Source organism: Podarcis vaucheri, assembly GCF_965113315.1.
Source record: "Podarcis vaucheri genome assembly, chromosome: 3".
Taxonomy (NCBI): Eukaryota; Metazoa; Chordata; class Lepidosauria; order Squamata; family Lacertidae; genus Podarcis; species Podarcis vaucheri.
Window position 1 is genome coordinate 13,485,638 of NC_138761.1, and position 21,998 is coordinate 13,507,635.

General features: G+C 46.0%; 1 protein-coding gene across 2 annotated transcripts in view; it reads right to left on the reverse strand.

Annotated features, from left to right (window-relative positions):
* ACYP2 (acylphosphatase 2) overlaps positions 1-21,998 on the reverse strand; it is a 61,649-nt gene that overhangs the window by 25,040 nt on the left and 14,611 nt on the right. Inside the window, exon 4 of one of the 2 annotated variants that reach the window (XR_014218226.1) lies at positions 900-950. The exons of the other annotated variant lie outside the window; for it this stretch is intronic. The gene's annotated coding sequence lies outside the window, so the exon portion shown is untranslated. The remainder of the gene's footprint in view (positions 1-899; positions 951-21,998) is intronic. 2 annotated transcript variants of the gene reach the window in all.

Below are 21,998 nucleotides of genomic sequence, written 5' to 3' on the forward strand. Positions count from 1 at the left end.
CGTCCCCGTTTCCCGGGGACAGTCCCCTGGCTGGCTTCAGGAGCTGCTCGGAAGTCCCCATATGATGGTGGTGCAGGGGCTCAAAGATGCAGCTTCCGGGCTGCCTCCACCTTCCCTGACCCCAGCAACTAAGCTGTGAAGGGAGGCTTCATGCTGCCTATTGGAGCAGCCTCCCAACTCCTACTTGCGTGCAAGCAGGAGGAGGCAAGGATCTTTCAGCTGTGAAGGGAGGCTTCACGCTGCCTATCAGAGCTTGTGTGCAAGCAGGAGGGTGGCAGGGATCTTTCAGTTCGGCAACAGGAAGCTTCCCTTCCCAGCTGTGGGATCCCTGCCCCCCTCCTGCTAGCACGCAAGTAGGAATGGGATTGGGGCTGCTCCGATGGGAAGGGAGGCATCGTGGTGCCCAAGCCTCGCGGCCACTGCTCTTTGCCCTCCTCCTCTGCCTTCCATGCCTGACGCACTGCACACGGCTTCCCTACCACCACCACCACCAAAGAACCAACAACTCAGGGGCTGCCCAGGCTCATGGAGAAAGGAGATAGAAGCCTCGGAAGAAGGGGAAATGTGGTGGTTGAGGTCAAGGCAGCGGCCGCCCCTCTGCCACCACCATCGCTGAAGTATCAACATCCCAAATGTGTAGTATTTGATTGATTGATTGATTGATTGATTGATTGATTGATTAAAGTGTCCCCGGATTCATTGAAAAAAATCTGGTAACCTTAGCTCAGACCCCAGAGCAAAGGAAAGGATAAGCAGCAGCCCCACCACAGTACAAAAAGCCAAAACAAGGAATTATCTCCCTATGCGGTAATGACGCAGGCACTGTTTGCACACGAGGTTGACTGCCGAATACTGAACACTGAGCCATGCAACAAAAATATCAGGAATTAGCAACTCACTTGTCACTAGTATTTAAATAGCACTCATTCCTGGCTTCATGGCATGAATCCCTAGGGTAACAGAACACAACTGGAAGTCAACTAAATTTGAGAAGCAAGTAAAGTCAGGCCAACTGTGGTGAAGGGCTTGTGGAGTCCAGCGATGGATTCCAGGCATTCCAGTGCCTACAGATAATGGAAAACCTTGATAAGGTGATTGCTAGAGGCTGCTAATGTTTTGGAATTTTAAAAAAACAACAACATAGAGAGAAGGTAGGAGGAGAAAACTGGCAGGTGGCTGAGTGGCAAGTCCTTGAAAGAATCAAGAGACGCTCTGGAAACTATCATGCCTCTTTCAACCTGTCGTTTGGACAAAAAAATAAATAAAAATAAATTGAAATATGACCCCACAGTTTAGGCATACAAGGTTCCTATGTTAGGGTTGCTGTACGTCCAGATTTTCCCAGACACGTCTGGGAATCGGACAGAATTTTGGCACGCACAAAAAGATGTGGCAAATCACATTCTCCTCTCTTTCTTTCCACCAAAAGTCTTTACACATGTGCCAAGAGATACAGAGGAAAAGAGGTAGTTGTTACAGCATAGAGCTGTAGTCTGTCATTCTCCTGCTCGGCTTTTGCACATGTTCAAAGATTGTGCAGGAGCAGAGAACTGTACAAGCTTAGAGTGCAAAAGCTGCTCTCAAAATGGAGAGATGGGTTTTTTCTCTAGGAGGGAAGGTGAGTGGAGATATTTGATTAAGTTTGCATTGAAAGGCAAACCTGCCTAATTTGCACTCTGAAACAATACGGAACCTGAAACCCATCTCCAGCTACCTGTCAAAATTTGCACTGCTCCAGATTTCGCAAGGCTGTTCTCCAGCCATGCATTGTGTACAATCAAAGAAGCATATTCTAGAGTAAATTTCAGATTTGAAAAATGAAAAGGTCCTATAGACAAGGCATTCATCTCCATAGTCATAGCAAAGCCTGGTGACTGACGGGGATGGCCAAAACCAATGAATATGCCATTGTTCAGCACCTGGACAACCTAATCAGAGTTTCCCAACCTTTGGTCTCCAGCTGTTTTAGAACTACAATTCCAATCATCCCTGACCACTGGCCTTGCTAAGTAGGGATGATTGGAGTTGTGGTCCAAAAACACCTGGAGACCCAAGGCTGGGAAACACCTAAATCACCTAGAACAGGGATGGGGATGCCTGGAAGTTCAGGCCAAGGAACACACTTAATGGACCATCAACAGCTTGAGATAACTGCTGGGGTAGCCCCTCTTCCGCCTTCCCCAGAGCTACATGTGCAGAAACCTCTGGCTTTTGCAAGGCTAGAATATGCCTACCGTACAAAGAGGAGGCTCACATCTGTTGCCCTGCCCACTTTTGCCTCTGCCCCCAGAAGTGGCCTCTGGAAGAGGCCCATGACCTCATTTGACCTGTAGACTATCCAAGTTCCCCCACCCCTGACCCTTACTAACTTGAAACCATGCACCCTGCTTCAGGGAGTCTATATCAGGTGTAGAGATCCAGCCCTCCAAATATTGCTGAATTGTTGCCCTCTAGGGGTTGCCATTGGCCATACTTGCTAGGGCTGATGGGAGTTGTAGTTCAGCAACATCTGGAGAACCAAAGGTTCCCTACACCCAGACTATGTAGCCCAGGCATTCCCAAACTCAGCCCTCCAGCTGTTTTGGGGACTACAATTCCCATCATCCCTGACCACTGGTCCTGTTAACTAAGGATGATGGGAGTTGTAGTCCCAAAACATCTGGAGGACCGAGTTTGGGGGTGCCTTATGCAGCCAATGGCAATAAGCATCACTGCCACGTTTGTTGGGTTTCAATAAAAGTGGTTGCTTGAAAATCTGGGTGTGTTCCATGCCATTCTTTCCCTTTTAATTAATGCTTCCATCCCCTTAACATATGTGTGAATAAGAATCCTCTGCATGTTCAGGTGAAAGTATGAATGGACCATTCAGTCTATTTTCTGTCCCTGCCAGCTGTGCATGTGCTCATCCCTAAATCTAATCTGTCTTGTTTCCACATTGATCCGTGATATATTCTTTTAATGTGCCATAGAGCCTGGTGCATATTCAATCAGCCGCTCAACGACTGTAGTGGTGAGGGCTCCATCTCTGCTTTGTAGCTGCAGCCAGAAGACGTACATTGGCTGGAGGTGCAGAGGTCACAAGGCTACTGCTGCTCTCGGCTGCTGGGTCTGGCTTGCCTAGTGGTGAGAGGCTCAGCAGCTGCAAGGCTAGCAGGAGGAAGGGGGTAGCTGTAGATGGTGAGAAGATTGAAGTCTCTCCTATGACCCCCCCCCCATTCGCCTCCTTGCTGCAAACAGCAGTTCCTCGGTTCATGGACTTAAGGGGATTTCCTTCTTCAAGGACATATTCCAGCCAAACAAACAGGCCTGAGGAGGACAAAGGGCAGGGCTAGAGAGGGGCATGATTTGGAAGAGATATTATGGCCTTGAGTTGCGAAAGGCTGGGCTGGATGAATGCCAAGCCGGAATTATGATTGTCAGAAGAAATATCAACAACCTCAGATATGCAGATGACACAACCTTGATGGCAGAAAGTGAGGAGGAATTAAAGAACCTTTTAATGAGGGTGAAAGAGGAGAGCGCAAAATATGGTCTGAAGCTCAACATCAAAAAAACTAAGATCATGGCCACTGGGCCCATCACCTCCTGGCAAATAGAAGGGGAAGAAATGGAGGCAGTGAGAGATTTTACTTTCTTGGGCTCCATGATCACTGCAGATGGTGACAGCAGTCACGAAATTAAAAGACGCCTGCTTCTTGGGAGAAAAGCAATGACAAACCTAGACAGCATCTTAAAAAGCAGAGACATCACCTTGCCAACAAATGTCTGTATAATTAAAGCTATGATTTTCCCAGTAGTGATGTATGGAAGTGAGAGCTGGACCATAAAGAAGGCTGATCGCCAAAGAATTGATGCTTTTGAATTATGGTGCTGGAGGAGACTCTTGAGAGTCCCATGGACTGCAAGAAGATCAAACCTCTCCATTTGGAAGGAAATCAGCCCTGAGTGATCACTGGAAGGACAGATCGTGAAGCTGAGGCTCCAGTACTTTGGCCACCTCATGAGAAGAGAACACTCCTTAGGAAAGACCCTGATGTTAGGAAAGATGGAGGCCACAAGGAGAAGGGGGCGACAGAGGACGAGATGGTTGGACAATGTTCTTGAAGCTACAAACATGAGTCTGACCAAACTGCGGGAGGCAGTGGAAGACAGGAGTGCCTGGCGTGCTCTGGTCCATGGGGTTACAAAGAGTTGGACACGACTAAATGACTAAACAACAACAACAAATTATGGCCTGGGGAGAGTGCTGGGGGCCAGATAAAGGCCAGAGGAGGGGGGCACATTCAGCCCCTGTTTGAAATAGAATGATGCGCCATCCCATTCACTTGGTCCAAGCACTCTGTAAGTCCACACAGCCAAAGAGGCAGATCCCTCAAGAACATGCTGAAACTTGAAGCACTCAATTGCAGCTGGCCCAGGCAAGTAATGTGCAGAAAATGGTGATGTTGGTCACAGATGAGCTTCAAATCAAAGACTCATGCTTGGTCTTCACTCCGCAAGGCTCTTCAGAAGCCCCAAACCAATATGAAGGGGAGGAACCGAAAATCAACCCAATGGACGAAAGAAGGATCTAGAATATGAAGTCTGTTATCATCCAGCAGTCTATGCTGGAACAGTGACATCTAGTGTAGGAATATAGAACTATTAAGTTTTATGTGATACATACTAGAAAACCCGCCCTTTTTAATGTAAAAAGAAAATAGTTCAGAAGCAGAGATCAAGGCAAGTACTTCTGCTTTATATTATCAGGGGCTGCTTCAAGCTCCTAGCATTTTCTATCCTATGTTTACTTATAGCATTTAACCTTCCCTTTTCCTCTCCTGGGAGAGAAAGGATCCAAGCTGGCTACGACGTGAAAAAGAATGAGTCTTCATGCAGTGGCAGAGGGAATGGGGGAAATGATGTGATCCCTCCCCACTGTCTCCATACCTCAGAGCCTGGGAGAATCAGCTTGGATCCACCCCACTGGTACAGCCATTCAGCGGCTGATTGAATATCCAACAGGCTCTTTGGCACATTAAAAGCAGCTGCTTCTTGCTGAAGCTTTCTTGTGTAGTGGGGCGGGTGGGGAGGTTTATTGGTAGCAGCCGAGGTCAGTGAACTGATTGTAGCCTACCTGCTAACCTCAGGTGCAATGGAGAACCTGAACTGCCTGTTGGAACAGGTCAAAGGCCCCAGCATCCTGCGGCCAACCAGATGTCCATGGGAGACCAGCAAAGCAGGATTCAGGCAGAAGAACACTCTTGCCTCCTGGGGTTTCCAGCAGCTGCTATGTGGAAGCAATGCTGTTGACCCCCAGTCAGCACTCATTCCCAGCCTCTCTCCTTACTTACAACCAGCCTAGAGGTAGAGCACTGCCTGTTAGCCTCCTCCAAGTTGACTTTGTAGAACTCATCAGGGAGGTGTTGGCAAAAGCTCCTGGAGGGGACGGCAGAACCCCAGTACCTCCGAGCGTCTCCCAGTAGGCTCATCTCTGGAATGGCAATGTCCCTTCACTCCAGAGTGCCCCTCTGAGACACTTCTCATATGAAAAGTGCACACAGGTCTTCTGGCATCACACAACAAGTAGATAGAGACATCCATAGATCTAAACTACATTTTATTCACAATATACAGTGGTGCCTCGCAAGACGAAAAGAATCCGTTCTGTGATTCTCTTCGTCTAGCGGTTTTTTCGTCTTGCGAAGCAAGCCCATTGAAGGATTAGCGGATTAGCGCTATTAGCGGCTTTTAGCGGCTTATCTGCTGATCGGATCAGCTGATAAGCGGCTTAGCGGCTTAGAAAGGGGGGGGAGGAAAAAAAACCAGCAGGAACTCACAAGACATTGTCGTCTTGCGAAGCAAGCCCATAGGAAATTCGTTTTGCGAAGCACCTCCAAAACGGAAAACTCTTTCGTCTAGCGAGTTTTCCGTCTTGCGAGGCATTCATCTTGCGGGGCACCACTGTATACAGAGAGTCCATAATCACGTCTGTGTTCTCCAAACTCTGGCAGAAACAGAAAGCACACCGCAAAAGCAAAAGTACAGTCCAATAACACTCTCAGACGGAAGAGATAAGATAGTCTTCCGTTCCCACACTCTTCTCAGACATCTCATGTGATTTATACTAATCACACTAACCAGCATTGGTTATGTAAAATCCTAACAGGAGGATGGGGACAAAACCAGAAAGAGTTGGCTCCACCTGCAATTGACCTCTTTGACTTCTGCCCTACCAATGCCAATGAGCACCAGCCTCCACTGAGTCACCTGCAAGTTTAGTTAGCCTTTGAACATGGATGGACTTTAGGGGAGCATCACCTTCTCCTTTGCCCCAGGCTGCCAAATGCCTTGGACTGACCCTGCTCAATAGAAGATTACTCAAAGCAGGAGTTTGATTCTGGGCTTGCTACATGCAAGCAAAGAACATGTTCTCTACAACGCACTGGCTTTTATGGCCAAGGAGAACTATAAGAGACCTTGAACTTTCCTCAGTTATGACCTGCTGAGATAGCATTGGGTGTCGTAGCCCCACCACACGCATTTGAAATGTATATCGGGTGCTTTATTTACATCTGATTCCATCAGTGGATCAAATCCTGGGGATGTGGAAATCTCCAAGATTACTTCTACTCAGGTGACAGTGACGCAACACAACAAGAACTGTTTCAAAATACAAGTTTGCTTCTGTGGATTCACATGAAGTCAGGCTGCTGCTAGATAAAATTAGCTGCACCTTCACCATCATAATTTGTGTTTCCATGCTGAAGGATCTGAACCCTGATTAACAGCAACCGATATCTGGGTTGGCGCTTCTTTGGGTTTTTTTTTTTTATAACTTTTATAGGCAGACTTCCTATGCATTTTTATGACCCTTACCAACATTGGCATAAATAACTGTTTTATGCATTTATGCTGCTGCCTTAAAAAACAAACGGGGGGGGGGGATCTACTCATAGACCTGTCAGCTCTGACTCTCTTTATGCTGCCTGTTATTGTGGGTAGGGCTGTTGGAGAATTCTGATGAGAATGGAAATAGGAGCAGAGACTGCCACTGTTTGTTTATTTGACCCATGTCTGGAATGGAACACAATCCAGTGAGTAGATTATTATTTTCCTTGTGGCCCCTTCCAACTATACAATTCTCTGATGCTTCTGCAACAAATGCATTCATTGGTACAGTGGAAACTCGGCTGTCGAACGCTTTGGAAGCTGAACAATTTGGAACCCTAATGCCAACAACCCGGAAGTGAATGCTTCCGTTTTCGAACAATTTTCAGAAATCAAACGGCTTCCGAGGCACATTTCTCATTTTTTTCAATGGATTTTGCTAACCAGCAATTGCGCCTTGATTGTCTAACGTTTTGGAAGTCGAACGGTCTTCTGGAACGGATTACATTCGACAACTGAGGTTCTACTGTAGACTAAATGTGCAAAGAGAGGGGGCTTGAAGGATCAATCCGGGTGGAGAATTCCACAACTGTGGTGCCACCAACAAAATAAATCCTGGGCCTAGTACCCTTGCTAGTGATGGGCCATGAAACAGGAAGCTCTGGAGCTGATATCAGAGTTTGGGTAGGTTTGGATGTGTGCAGATGTCTAATTGCATGTCTTTTGTGCCTGGCTGTTTGGCGGCTCTTGTGGCTTGAGAAAACAACGACAACAAAGTAGACCTCACAAAGCTGAAGTCTTCCTGGCATAGGTGGGGTGGGTGAAGCAATGCTTCACATCCACTGGCCCCACCCTGGCTACAAGCCTTGTAGCGCCTGTTGATGCCTGGCTGCATGCTGCTAATTACCACACACTCCTCCCTCTGCCCACCCTTGCAATGGCCAGATAACATCTATTTGTTAAATAGCCCGTGCTCTCTTTGTCTCTTGAATCACACGCCAAGCTGCCACTTAACGCCTGATCAATAACGATTAATAATTTGGCACCTTCCATTTGTTGTGTGTGTGTTCCTTTCTTCTTTCACACCATTACTCCAGAGCCCTCCCCAAGAATCTTCGCTCTGAACACACTGTCCCTCTTCTTTGCAATGAAGCTACAAGCCATTTATTATCTAAATAACTCCCATGCACTCTTGAGTGCCTTTGTGTCGGAGGGGCAGTGGAAGGGGGGGGAGTGGGGCGGGTAGAGGCTCCGGCAGCTTTAAGTGAGCCTCTTTGTTAGCTATTCCCCAGCAGACATTTAAGCTGGTAGGACTGGAGTGTCCTAAGGGGAACTGAGTGAGAGCACTGTCTCGAGCCCATAAATCTGCATTAGCTATGGTAGTTCTGGCAGTGACTCGTGTCACTGCATCCAAAGTGGCGTTGTAAAGGCTATATCCATCGCCAAAGGAAGCCTAACAGAAAAAGGAAGAGGAGGTCTGCTTTATCACGCCAAAATGCCCATATAGTTTGCAGTGGCCAACTAGACGCCAATGGTAAGCCTGCAAGCAGAACCTAACTGAAACAACACATGACATTTCCAACATCTGATATTCAGAGGCAAGGTGCCTACAGCAGTGGAGGTAGAACAGAGCTCTCAAGGTTGCAGTGTATGAACAGCCTTAAAGGTAAAGGTAAAGGGACCCCTGACCATTAGGTCCAGTCGTGACCGACTCTGGGGTTGCGGCGCTCATCTCGCTTTATTGGCCGAGGGAGCTGGCATTTGTCCACAGACACAGAGCTTCCGGGTCATGTGGCCAGCATGACTAAGCCGCTTCTGGCAAACCAGAGCAGTGCGTGGAAACGCCGTTTACCTTCCTGCCGGAGTGGTACCTATTTATCTACTTGCACTTTGTGCTTTCAAACTGCTAGATTGGCAGAAGCTGGGACCGAACAATGGGAGCTCACCCCGTCGTGGGGATTCGAACCGCCGACCTTCTGATCGGCAAGTCCTAGGCTCTGTGGTTTAACCCACAGCGCCACCCACGAGCCTTATCTTCTATTAATTTGTCCAATCCTCATTTAAAGCCATCCGAGTTGGTGGCCGCCGCAGCTTCCTCTGGCAGCGACGTCTGTAATTTAACTATAAGCTGTGTGAAAAAGTATTTCCTTTTCTCTGTCCTGAATCTTCCAAAATTCAGCTTCGTTGGATGCCCACCACAAGTTCTGGTGATTTGGGGGTGGGGTGAGGACGGTTTTCTATCCAATTTCTCCATTCAAGGCACATCATTTCATAAACTTCTATCATGTCGCCTTTTCCTTGCCTTTTTACAAAGTCCCAAATGGTGCAATCTTTTCTCGTGGGGGAGCTGCTCCACCCCCTTGAACATTTGGGTTGCCTTTTTTCCTGAAGTTTTTCCAGCTCTACAATCTCCTTTTTGAAGCCAAACGACCATAAATATCTACAGTATGAGGTTGCACCATAGGTCCTTGTGGACCACAAGCTTAACATGAGTCAACATTGTGATACAGCAGCAAAAAAATCTAATGCTACTCAAGGCTGCATCAACTACAACTAATCCAGAATGCGGCAGCTAGACTGGTGACTAGGGTTGGCCACCAAGATCATAGAACACTGGTACTGGAAGACCTACATTGGCTCCCAGTACGTTTCTGAGGTGTGCAGCCTGGGAGTCATTTTGGACTCACTGCTGTCCATGGAGGCGCAGGTCAATTCTGTATCCAGGGCAGCTGTCTACCAGCTCCACCTGGTACGCAGGTGAGACCCTACCTGCCTGCAGACTGTCTTGCCAGAGTGGTGCGTGCTCTAGTTATCTCCCGCTTGGACTACTGCAATGCGCTCTACGTGGGGCTACCTTTGAAGGTGACCCGGAAACTGCAATTAATCCAGAATGCGGCAGCTAGACTGGTGACTTGGAGTGGCCGCCGGGACCACATAACACCGGTTCTAAGAGATCTGCATTGGCTCCCAGTACGTTTCCGAGCAAAATTAAAAGTGTTGGTGCTGACCTTTAAAGCTCTAAACGGCCTCGGCCCAGTGTACCTGAAGGAGCATCTCCACCCCCATCGTTCAGCCCAGACACTGGGGTCCAGCTCCGAGGGCCTTCTGGCGGTTCCCTCACTGTGAGAAGTGAGGTTACAGGGAGCCAGGCAGAGGGCCTTCTCGGTAGTGGCACCCGCCCTGTGGAACACCCTCCCTTCAGATGTGAAGGAAATAAAAAAAATTCTGACTAGAAGACATCTGAAGGCAACCCTGTATCAGGAATTTTTTTATGTTTTACCATTTTTTTATGTGCTGTAAGCCATCCAAAGTGGCTGGGGTATAAAATTATTATTATTATTATTATTATTATTATTATTATTATTATTATTATTTATAATGTCCAGATCAAGGGAAGTAATAGTAACACTCTATTCTGCCTTGGTCAGACCACGCCTGGAGTACTGTGTCCAATTCTGGGCACCACAATTTAAGAAGGATATTCACAAGCTGGAACGTGTACAGAGGAGGGCAACCAAGATTATCAAGGGTCTGGAAATCAAGCCTTATGGGGAAAGGTTGAAGGAGGCGGGTATATTTTGCCTGGAAAAAAGGAGACTGTGATGTGTTATGATTGCCATCTCCAAATATCTCAAGGGCTGTCACATGGAAGATGGAGCATGCTTGTTTTCTCCTGCTCTCTAGAGTAGGACTTGAATCAATGGCTTCAAGTAACAAGAAAGGAGATTACAACTAAATATCAGAAAGAACTTTTTGATAGTAAGAGCTGTTCAACAGTGCAACAGACTCCCACAGGAGCTTGCGGACTCTGCTTCCTTGTTTAGGGAAGCTTTTAATGTTTAGTAGACTATTGTATTTTAATATTCTGTTGGAAGCTGCCCAGAGTGGCGGTTCCCTCACTGCGAGAAGCCAAGTTACAGGGAACCAGGCAGAGGGCCTTCTTGGTAGTGGCGCCTGCCCTGTGGAACGCCCTCCCAGCAGATGGCAAGGCATTAAACAACTATCTGACTTTTAAAAGACATCTGAAGGCAGCCCTGTTTAGGGAAGCTATTAATGTTTAACTGACTATTGTATTTTAATATTCTGTTGGAAGCCGCCCAGAGTGGCTGGGGAAACCCAGTCAGATGGGCGGGGTATAAATAATAAATTATTGTTGTTGTTGTTGTTGTTGTTGTTGTTGTTGTTGTTGTTGTTGTTTTAAAGCATAGGTTGGATGGCCATCCATCATGGATGTGTTAGCTGTGATTCCTGAATTGTAGAGGGTTGTACTAGATGACCCTTAGGGTCCCTTCCAAATCTACAGTTCTATTATTTGTATGGCAGGAGTTATTATACAAATCAGGAGTTATAGATCGGCAGGGGTTGACTTTTCATTTCTCGGAGCCATGTTGAATGCTACATCGTGTTCTGTAGATGTCCGTCCCATATAATGAAGTCCCCCAAATGCGACAACATCTAAATACATTAACTGGCTCACATTCATCCTTCGTTATCATTGCTCTTCCTATTTCCAGGCCAGAAAGGAAGGCTGGAGCTTGGAGTCAGGAAGAGAATGATTGTTTCAGCAATGGTAGAAGTTCAAGCCAGGAACCAATATAGGACCAGGAGGTCCCACTGCTTCCAGGCTTTCAGTCAGGTCAGGGCCCATGCAAGTTTTTCCATGTGCTTTGTCCCATGTAACTATTGGGACTAATAACTATTTAGCGATGGGGAAGAATTTGATTCAGTTGACAATTAAGGCAAATCTACCTAATTCACACTTTCTGGAACAGCAGAAGAACAAAAAGTCAGCCATGCTTTGAAATGCACAGTTCTCTGAATATTGTAAAGCAGTTCTTCGGCCAAGTTATGTGTACCAAAATGCATATGCTAGAATAAAGCATGCACAAAAAGGCATATATTAGTAAAAACATACAAAAAAAAACCTCATTATATTAGGGGGGATTAAGGGAAGTGGCATATGAATGTGCACAGTAGGAGAAATTAGTACTAAAATGTTTTTGAATTTTCATAAGGACTTGGGGGAAGGGAGTCGCGCCCTAATGTAAAAATCTGGATTTTAGATTGGAAAAATGAGGGACTGCCTAAAACCAAAATCGGCAGATTTGCCTGTTCCTAATACCTTTTTGAATCATCCATAAATCTGTCTCACCTTTAAATAGAGAGAGAAACTATCTATATAAGAATGATCCTCAGCCTTAAGAGCCATGAAATTACAGGAACTGGCTGTGTGATTTTAAAAGGATGTTTACTACGGCGTGTGGCTTTCATTCCCACAGCTAAATGTGAAATTGACAATAGTAATGGGAAACAGGAGGCCTGTGGGCGGACTAAGATGGAGACCGAGGCCTGAGAGAAAAAAATATTTCAGTGTTCTGAGGACAAGCAATTAATTTTACTGCTGTTTCCAAGCTATATTTGCCCAGCTCTAGCAATGAGCATTAGATTGCACACCATGTTTTTCCTCCGATAAGCATAAGAATGCATGAAGAACCCAGCTGAATTAGGTCGAAGACTCACCTTGTCCAGTACTCTGCTCTCACAGTGACCAACCAGCTTGAAAGCTTATATCTGAGCATGAGATCACTCTCTCAACTTGTGATCCCCAACAACTTGCATACATAGACATACTGTCTCTGATAGAGGAGGTAACACACAGCTTTTGAGGTGAGTAGCTCTCCACTTATTGCATCTGCCATCAAGCTACCTATCGCTTCTGACTTTTAAGAACAGCAATTATGACACTTGGTTTGATGCTGACTTTGTGTAACGTCAACTGTCCTTGCACGAACTTCTCTCTGCTGCTGGGATTATGCCTGCTTTCGTAGCAAAAGCTGAATGATATAATATTTGCATTATCAGCAGGCTAAGACAGCATCTTAAAAAGCAGAGACATCACCTTGCCAACAAAGGCCCGTATAGTTAAAGCTATGGTTTTCCCAGTAGGGATGTATGGAAGTGAGAGCTGGACCATAAAGAAGGCTGATCGCCGAAGAATTGATGCTTTTGAATTATGGTGCTGGAGGAGACTCTTGAGAGTCCCATGGACTGCAAGAAGATCAAACCTCTCCATTCTGAAGGAAATCAGCCCTGAGTGCTCACTGGAAGGACAGATCCTGAAGCTGAGGCTCCAATACTTTGGCCACTTCATGAGAAGAGAAGACTCCCTGGAAAAGACCCTGATGTTGGGAGAGATGGAGGGCACAAGGGGACGACAGAGGACGAGATGGTTGGACAGTGTTCTCGAAGCTACTAAAATGAGTTTGACAAAACTGCAGGAGGCAGTGGAAGACAGGAGTGCTTGGCGTGCTCTGGTCCATGGGGTCACGAAGAGTCGGACACGACTAAACAACAAGACTTGTGATCCAACAGAATGAGGAACCAGTGAAAAACAAGGACTCCCCCAAGATTACGTGTTGCAAGCATGCAAAAAAGAAGATATGCATTCTCCTAGGGAGGGCAGATGTCAAACACTTCTTCAAATGCTAGAGGAAAGAATAAGGATGACCTGAAAAAGGAAGCTGCTTGCAGCTGACGCTTTCACAGATGGGTTTGGGAGTTCCCTGGTACGGATGAGTAACATGCCCACCCACTGAAGACCGAGCTGCTATTTACAGCCGTGCCCTTTAAATGCTAACTTCCGAGAGAAGTTGTTAACTCGGAATGTCAGAGATAACACATTGGAAGCGGAAGGATAAATGTCCTAGCCACAATGCTACACCGTCTCCCTCTCGCCAGCAAAGTCAGGTCAACAGCCCATCTGCTTCGCCGTCCTTTTCACACAGTGGCCAATCAGATGTCCGTGGGAAGCCCACAAGCGCCATAGTACTCTTCCCAGCTACGCCCCCAGCAACTGGTTTTCAGAACCACACTGACTCCAACAGAAGAAGGAGAAAACAGCCGTGGTGGCTGGTAGCCCTATCCGCCATAAAATTATCTAATCCTTTTTGAAAGCTGTCCCAAGATGGTGGCCATCACTACTTCTGGTGCGATAATATATATCCAAACTTTGCCAACCTAGCGGCCTCCAGATGTTTTGAATGACAGCCCCAGCCAAGGTAGATATTTATCTAATGGTGGAGGATTACAAATACCTAGCGATGGTATTCCTCTCCCTTTATATCTAGGGACATGGTTGCTGTTCACTGACCATCTTTAAACAGTGTGAACCTGGAAGATCTGCTAGCAAACAGTAAAAAGGTAAAGGTAAAGGACCACTGACAGTTAAGTCCAGTCACAAACGACTCTGGGGTTGCGGTACTCATCTCGCTTTACTGGCTGAGGGAGCCGACATTTGTCCGCAGACAGTTTTTCCAGGTCATGTGGCCAGCATGACTAAGCCGCTCCTGGCGAACCCAGAGCAGCTCACAGAAACGCCGTTTACCTTCCCGCTGGAGCGGTACCTATTTATCTACTTGCACTTTGACGTGTTTTCAAACTGCTAGGTTGGCAGGAGCTGGGACAGGAGCTCACCCCGTTGCGGGGATTCGAACTGCCGACCTTCCAATCGGCAAGCCCTAGGCTCAGTGGTTTAGACCACAGCGCCACCCACCACAAATAGTAGTAGCTAATAAATAGAGCTGTGCACCAGAAAGTCCCTAATTCAAATCACATCTGTCACAGTCCAAGCCTCCTCCTTAGCCACTGTATTAATTTTATAGTTGCCCAGCTTCCTTCCTTCCTTCCTTGAAATTCATCTCCCTCTCTCAAAGGCAGATGTGAACAGAGAGCTGATGTCATTACACTTTAAATTTCATGTTATATTCTGTGTTGTTATAGGATTATTATTTGTTGAACTAATAAGGTTTTAATGATTGGATTGGATTTGCCTGTTTAATTGATTGTTGCAAACTGTTCAAGGAACCTGGCTGATGGGCATCTAGAAACATAGCAAATGCAATATGGAGATCAATAATACCTGCTGATGTAACACAGAAGAAATGCTAAATTTTATTACTGTGGTGCAGCAGTTGGGCTAGGATGTGGAAGACCTGGGGAGGCGAGCATTCAAATCCCCACTCAGCCTACTGAGTGACCTTGAGCCCATTTGGTATCTCTCCGCCTAACCTACTTCACAGCGTTGGCGTGAGGATAAAATGGAGAAAGCAAAGCACAATGGATTCTTATGCCATTTTTTTAATCATTTGGCAGAAGCCACAAATAGCACTGTTAACAGTGCTAAATATTTATTATGAAAGATTAGGCCTTGGCTGTCATCTTTATCTGCAACACCACACATGCAAACTTTCATATGCAAGTTGGGCAGGAATACAAAGGATTTCCTCCTGCTCCTACCTGCATCCCCAGAAGAAACCTCACAGAAAAGAATCCGTATCTTTTTAGATAGTGTGACATGTTTTATGGTGCCCTAAAGGCCAGTGTTATTCGCACTGACAGTGGCTTTTATTGGAAAGGTTGATTTATAGGGCATGTGAGCAGTTGCAGTCTGAGGTGAAAAGAACTGGATCCCCTTCAGTCAAAGCAATTAGCGTGTGCAAATCATGCAAGTAATCCTCTGATGAATGATTCTACAATTCTATTTATGGGGCCGGCCCTAGCACCAGGCAAAGCGAGGCAACTGCCTCAGACCAGTGTGGTGTAGTGGTTAAGAGCGGTAGTCTTGTAATCTGGGGAACCGGATTCGCATCTCCGCTCCTCCACATGCAGCTGCTGGGTGACCTTGGGCCAGTCACACTTCTGTGAAGTCTCTCAGCCCCACTCACCTCACAGGGTGTTTGTTGTGGGGGAGGAAGGGAAAGGAGAATGTTAGCCGCTTTGAGACTCCTGAAGGGGAGTGAAAGGCGGGATATCAAATCCAAACTCTTCTTCTTCTTCTCCTCGGGAGGCAGCAGGGATAGTCTCCCAGGTGTTCCTACTTAACAACAACAATATTAATAATAATAGTAATAATTTTCTTATTTATACCCCACCCATCTGGCTGGGTTTCCCCAGCCACTTTGGCCGGCTCCCCGCAGAATAGTAAAAACATGATCAAACATTAAAAACTTCCCTAAACAGGGCTGCTTTCAGATCTCTTAACCACTCTCTGCCCTGCTGTTGGACAGAGATGTGCTTATGGTACATGGTCTGTCCTGCACCCCTCATTCATTCATTCAATATACTACCTTTCATCTGAAGATCACCAGACAGTTTAAAACATAAAAATGCAGAATAAAAGCAAAAGACATAACATATTAGCAAAAAAAACAATACCTCCCTTAACCCACCCATCCCAAGCTGTTGCCCTCAGGTTTGGCTATCTTATTGCCATTACTGAAGTAAGATTTTTCTGGACTGGAGGGAGGCACCAAATTGCCATTTCCCCCAAGCAGAATTGTATCTTGTGCTGATCCTATCTTCTTTTGAAGAGCTGGGGACTGAACTGCAATCTTTAAATCAATGAGCTGTACTAAAAATAAACAAAATATGGATGTATAGTAGGGATGGATGATTCTGTCGATTTTGGTTCCTTCCCATATCTCCTTTCCCACACTTTCTCCACATCAATTTGCTTTTTCTTAATTACTCGTGGAAATTCATCAGTTGACTGCAATTTTTTTCCTTACGTACACATTTTTGTATGCAATTTTGCCTAATGTGCTTATTTATTTTTTTTGCAAAACAGTTCTCCCCAGGGCTTTTTTTATTCAGCTGGAACTCATCGGAACTCAGTTCCGGTACCTGTCAGGTGGATGGTTCTACTTAATATATAATGGACTTTTCTACATTATTTTCACTAAGGTGTGCTTTTTTTCCGGACGCTTTACCCCGGTATGCATTGTTGCTGTACTGTACCTATGACTTATTGATTAATACAAAAAACCAATTTTAAAGCTGTTTTTAAAATAATATTATATTTTCATGTATAATAGTGTTACTTCTAAGCACATACAGTGGTGCCTCGGTTTACAAACAGCCCTGTTTATGAACTACAGTGGTATCTCAGGTTACAGATGCTTCGGGTTACAGATGCTTCAGGTTACAGACTCCGTTAACCCAGAAATTGTACCTCGGGTCAAGAACTTTGCTTCAGGACGAGAACAGCAATCACGTGGTGGTGGTGTGGCGGCAGCGGGAGGCCCCATTAGCTAAAGTGGTACCTCAGGTTAAGAAAAGTTTCAGGTTAAGAACGGACCTCCAGAACGAATTAAGTTCTTAACCCGAGGTACCACTGTATAGTGCAAAGTAAGCTTCCCATCAGTGGAAGGATTTATGCTACCACAATGGGTCTTTCTTCCCTCTTTTCCTACTGCATAACCCTTGTTATGTACTGAGTTGAATAGGATCCACAATGTAGCAGTCTGATTGGTCCTAGAACAATAGGATTCAGAATGCAGCAGTCTGACTGGTCCTAGAACAATGCAGCAGTATGATTGGTCCGCAGGAGCCACCCAATCCAGCTCCAGGTGGAAGTGAATCCGCAACCTGATTGGCCTACAGGAGAAATCCCGGAATTAGCCAATCACGTGTGGCCCATTGTGTAAATAATGAATATAAAGCAGATATTTTGGGGGAACTTTCATTCCTCCTCACCACTGTGAGCTGAATAAAGAGCATGAAATCCACACTCGACTCCGAGTATATTTCACCCCTTAAATCTGTTTGGGAGGTTACCCCGAAACCCCGGGACAGATTTGGAAAAGGCACAGTGCATGCACACAAGGAGGAGAAGGGAGTAAGTCTTATTGCACAGGCAAAATTCCTTGCACTAACAGTTGGACACCATCTTTTATTTTCTGCAAGCTACTCTGAGTACAAATATTATTTGTGGAAGATTTGGTATATACATAAGCCTGACTTTGACTCTAAGAGGAAGAATGAACAATGAAACAATAATACGAAGGACTTCATTGCAGAGAGTGAATTGTTTCAGGATTTCTTCCAGAAATTTTAAGTCCAAAAACTCTCTCATTGTTTCTTTCTTTCTTTCTTTTAGGGTAGAACAGACAGCTAGAGGCCCACCCTGTTCAAGGAGTGGACCCTTACTGATAGGAACTCCACCTCACACTGTAAATCATCCAGACAATTAATCCCAGTTGGCACAACTTGAAGTCCCTGAGAGTTTCGCTTTCTTAGAAGAGGACATTTGAAAAGAATTTGCTCCACCCTCCATCGCTTGCCAATCTAAGGAAGGCTCTGTTTCATTTCCCAGAGGTAACAATTCTAGGAAAATTGTCCTGGTGGCTCGGAAAGCAGAGAGCACAGGAAGTGAGGATTTTGAGACCTGCCTGAGAACTGAAGCCAACTCACTGGAAAGAAGCCATTGGACACATGTAAGATAAAACATTCCCTTCCTCTTCACCAAGGATGACTGCTTAGGGAACAAAAGAAATTAACGAGCGAACATTCCCCACATATGAAATCAAGGGTTTAGCATGGTTTGTCCTTTTCAGTACGAATTGTGAACCTGGGAGTGGGAGACCTTTCTTTTTCACTCGTCCAGGGCAGCCTTCCCTCGGGGGGATAATTTGTTGAGCACTCCATGCTAGATGTGGGTGAGCTGGATTTCCCCACTCTTGGAATACTGGCAAACATTGAAAAATGGTACACCCTTTGTTCACGGAAGAACTTGGACTTCAGTTTTTGGAAGAAGCAGCTTTCCTCACAAACCACTGTTGGGAAGTTGCGGTTAAGGAGACGTTGGTAATGTTCTTTCCAGCCCAGTACGATAGCTTCCACATCTGAAATCCAGCATCATCTGAACTCTGTGGGTGCAGCTTTCTCCCAATTGAAGTGCAGAGTGTTTGAGGACTGGGACATTCACTGGGAAACCAAAATGCTTGTTTACAAAGCTATCGTACTACCAACCTTACTGTATGCTTGTGAAATGTGGACCACTTATAAACGCCATCTCCAACTCCTCGAAAGATTCCATCAATGGTGTCTCCGAAAAGTTTTACACAACACTTGGGAAGACAGGTGAACTAATGCCAGTGTACTGGAAGAAGCAAAGATCACCAGTGTTGAAGCAATGATTCTTTAACATAAACTTCATTGGACAGGTCACGTTGTGCGGATGCCTGATTATCGTCTTCCAAAGCAACTACTCTATTCCAAACTTAAAAATGGAAAGCATAATGCTGGTGGTCAACAAGAGGTTTAAGGACTGTCTCAAGGCAAATCTAAAAAAATAATAATAGTAGTATAAACACCAACAATTGGGAAACACTTGCCTGCAAGCACTCCAATTGGAGAACAGCCTTTACCAAAGGTGTCATGGGCTTTGAAGACACTCGAACTCAGGACGCAAGGGAGAAACATGCTACGAGGAAGACACGCTTGGCAAATCCACACCGTGATGAACTCTCACCCAGAAACCAATGGGAAGGATGTGTGGATCCAGAATTGGCCTCCATAGTCACTTACAGACTCACTGTTAAAACTGTGTATCTGAAGAAGTGTGCATGCACACGAAAGCTCATACCAAGAACTAACTTAGTTGGTCTTTAAGGTGCTACTGGAAGGAATTTTTTTATTTTGACTATGGCAGACCAACACGGCTACCTATCTGTATGTTAAAACTGTGTTTATGGAAGACAATCTTACTCGGCTACAAGTGATTGCCAAAGAAGAATAAGAAGATTGTTGGGGAAATTTGAAAAGCATATTTAGATATGATATTGTAGTCTTTCCCAATCAAATTTTTTTAAAAAAATCACACTCAGTAAACCTAAGTCCATAAATTTGTCTAATGTAGATCTTTGGATCTTGGTAACTGCAGAAACAGAGTATAGTCTGAAGACACACGAGGTCATCACTTTCCTGGAGCTAAGCAGGTCAGGATCTGGTCAGTGCCTGGATAGGCGACTACCTGGCAAGCACATGCATACCGACTTGGGTTCCATGCCACGTGGGATATAAATGTTAGAAAATAATTAAATTCATAGTCTTGTGAATCGGTTTCCTAATTAGTTCCCCGGTCATCTGATCATTCATTCATTCTTTGTTCAGTAAATGTGTTGTTAATGATTTGTTGTGCAGCTTCCAGGTGTCTCCTCTACAGGAAGTGCCCATGGTGCAAGGGGAACAGCATTTCCGCTGGATGCAATGACTTTGCTGCTGGGGAAATGCAGTTCTTCCTCTAAGTAGCATGGCCATTTCTGTTGAGAGCGCTGCATCAGCTTAAGATCAGACATAGATATTCAATTTACGTGGGAGGGAAGGAGTAAAGGGGAGGGAGCGAGGGAATGTTGCAAACTGAATTAAAGGCTGGAATAATGAGCCACTTAGGCAAAATGAAAATTGATAGGATTCGTCCATCCCCTAAACAAGACCACGGGTCCAAACGGCTTCATTTCTCCTTGCAACTGCACAGACAGCATTTGAAGGCGGTGAAGGTCCTGTGTGCGTGCCTGGAGGCGGTTGGAGGATGGATGGCGGCTAACAGATTGAGGTTGAAGTACTGTTTTGGGGGGACAGGGGGCGGGCGGGTGTGGGGGATTCCCTGGTCCTGAATGGGTAACTGTGCCCCTGAAGGACCAGGTGTGCAGCCTGGGAGTCATTTTGGACTCACTGCTGTCCATGGAGGCGTAGGTCAATTCTGTATCCAGGGCAGCTGTCTACCAGCTCCACCTGGTACGCAGGCTGAGACCCTACCTGCCCGCAGACTGTCTTGCCAGAGTGGTGCATGCTCTAGTTATCTCCCGCTTGGACTACTGCAACGCGCTCTACGTGGGGCTACCTTTGAAGGTGACCCGGAAACTGCAATTAATCCAGAATGCGGCAGCTAGACTGGTGACTGGGAGTGGCCGCTGGGACCACATAACACCGGTTCTGAGAGATCTGCATTGGCTCCCAGTACGTTTCCGAGCACAATTCAAAGTGTTGGTGCTGATCTTTAATAGCCCTAAACGGCCTCGGTCCTGTATACCTGGAGGAACGTCTCCACCCCCATCATCCAGCCCGGACACTGAGGTCCAGCACCGAGGGCATTCTGGCGGTTCCCTCGATGCAAGAAGTGAGGTTACAGGGAACCAGGCAGAGAGCCTTCTGGACAATGGCCCCTGCCCTGTGGAACGCCCTCCCTTCAGATGTCAAGGAAATAAGCAACTATTTTACTTTTAAAAGACAACTGAAGGCAGCCCTGTTTAGGGAAGTTTTTAATATTTAACGCTGTACTGTTTTTAAAACTTGATTGGGAGCCGCTCAGAGTGGCTGGGGAAACTCAGCCAGATGGGCGGGGTATAAATAAATAAATAAATTATTATTATTATTATTATTTGTAACCCGGGTATCCAAAATCCACTTCATCTGGAGAGGACAGGGATTAAACCAGGGCTTTCTGTATGCAGAGCAGCTGCCATGGATGTATTGGGGCCCCTTTCATGTTCTTCCCTTTAAAGGGCAGCTTCTATAGCTCAGCTAAAGAACACAAAGGCACTCCAAGCTGGGAAAAGTGCTGACACAGGGAGCAAACAGACTAACGCACGAGTGCATTGAAGAGCCTTCGACTATAGTGGGCTTTAATTCATGCCCTGACACTGCCAGCGCGCTCTGCATGCCAAGCGGCTCGGGCTCTTGACTCCTGAGTGCTTCTCCCTGGCCTCCTCCATGCTGTTGCCATCAGTCTCCTCCTTTCCTCTTTTCTCCTTCGCGCTTTCTCAAAGGGAGTGGGACGGAGAGCCTGGAGCCAAAAACAACTGATGGAATAATAATGGGGGGGGGAGTTCATTGCCAGGGCAGCCTGCGCCTGATCCTCCCAGCGACATGGGGGTGGGGGTGGAAAGATTGAAACGGAGGCCTTCTGAGGGCACATGGATGAAAATGAATAGAGAGGTGAAATATACTCGGAGTCGAGTGTGGATTTCATGCTCTTTATTCAGCTCATAGTAGTGAGGAATGCAAGTTTCCCCAGAATGTCTGCTTTATATACATTATTACACAATGGGCCCCACGTGATTGGCTAATTCCGGAATTCTCCTGTAGGCCAATCAGGTTGCGGCTTCGCTTCCACATGCAGTTGGATTGGGTGGCTCCTGTGGACCAATCAGACTACAGCATTCTGGATCCTATTGTTCTAGGACCAATCAGACTGCTGCATTCTGAATCCTATTGTTCCAGGACCAATCAGACTGCTGCAATTTGGATCCTATTCAACTCAGTCCATAACAGAGGGAAGGATAGGTGAG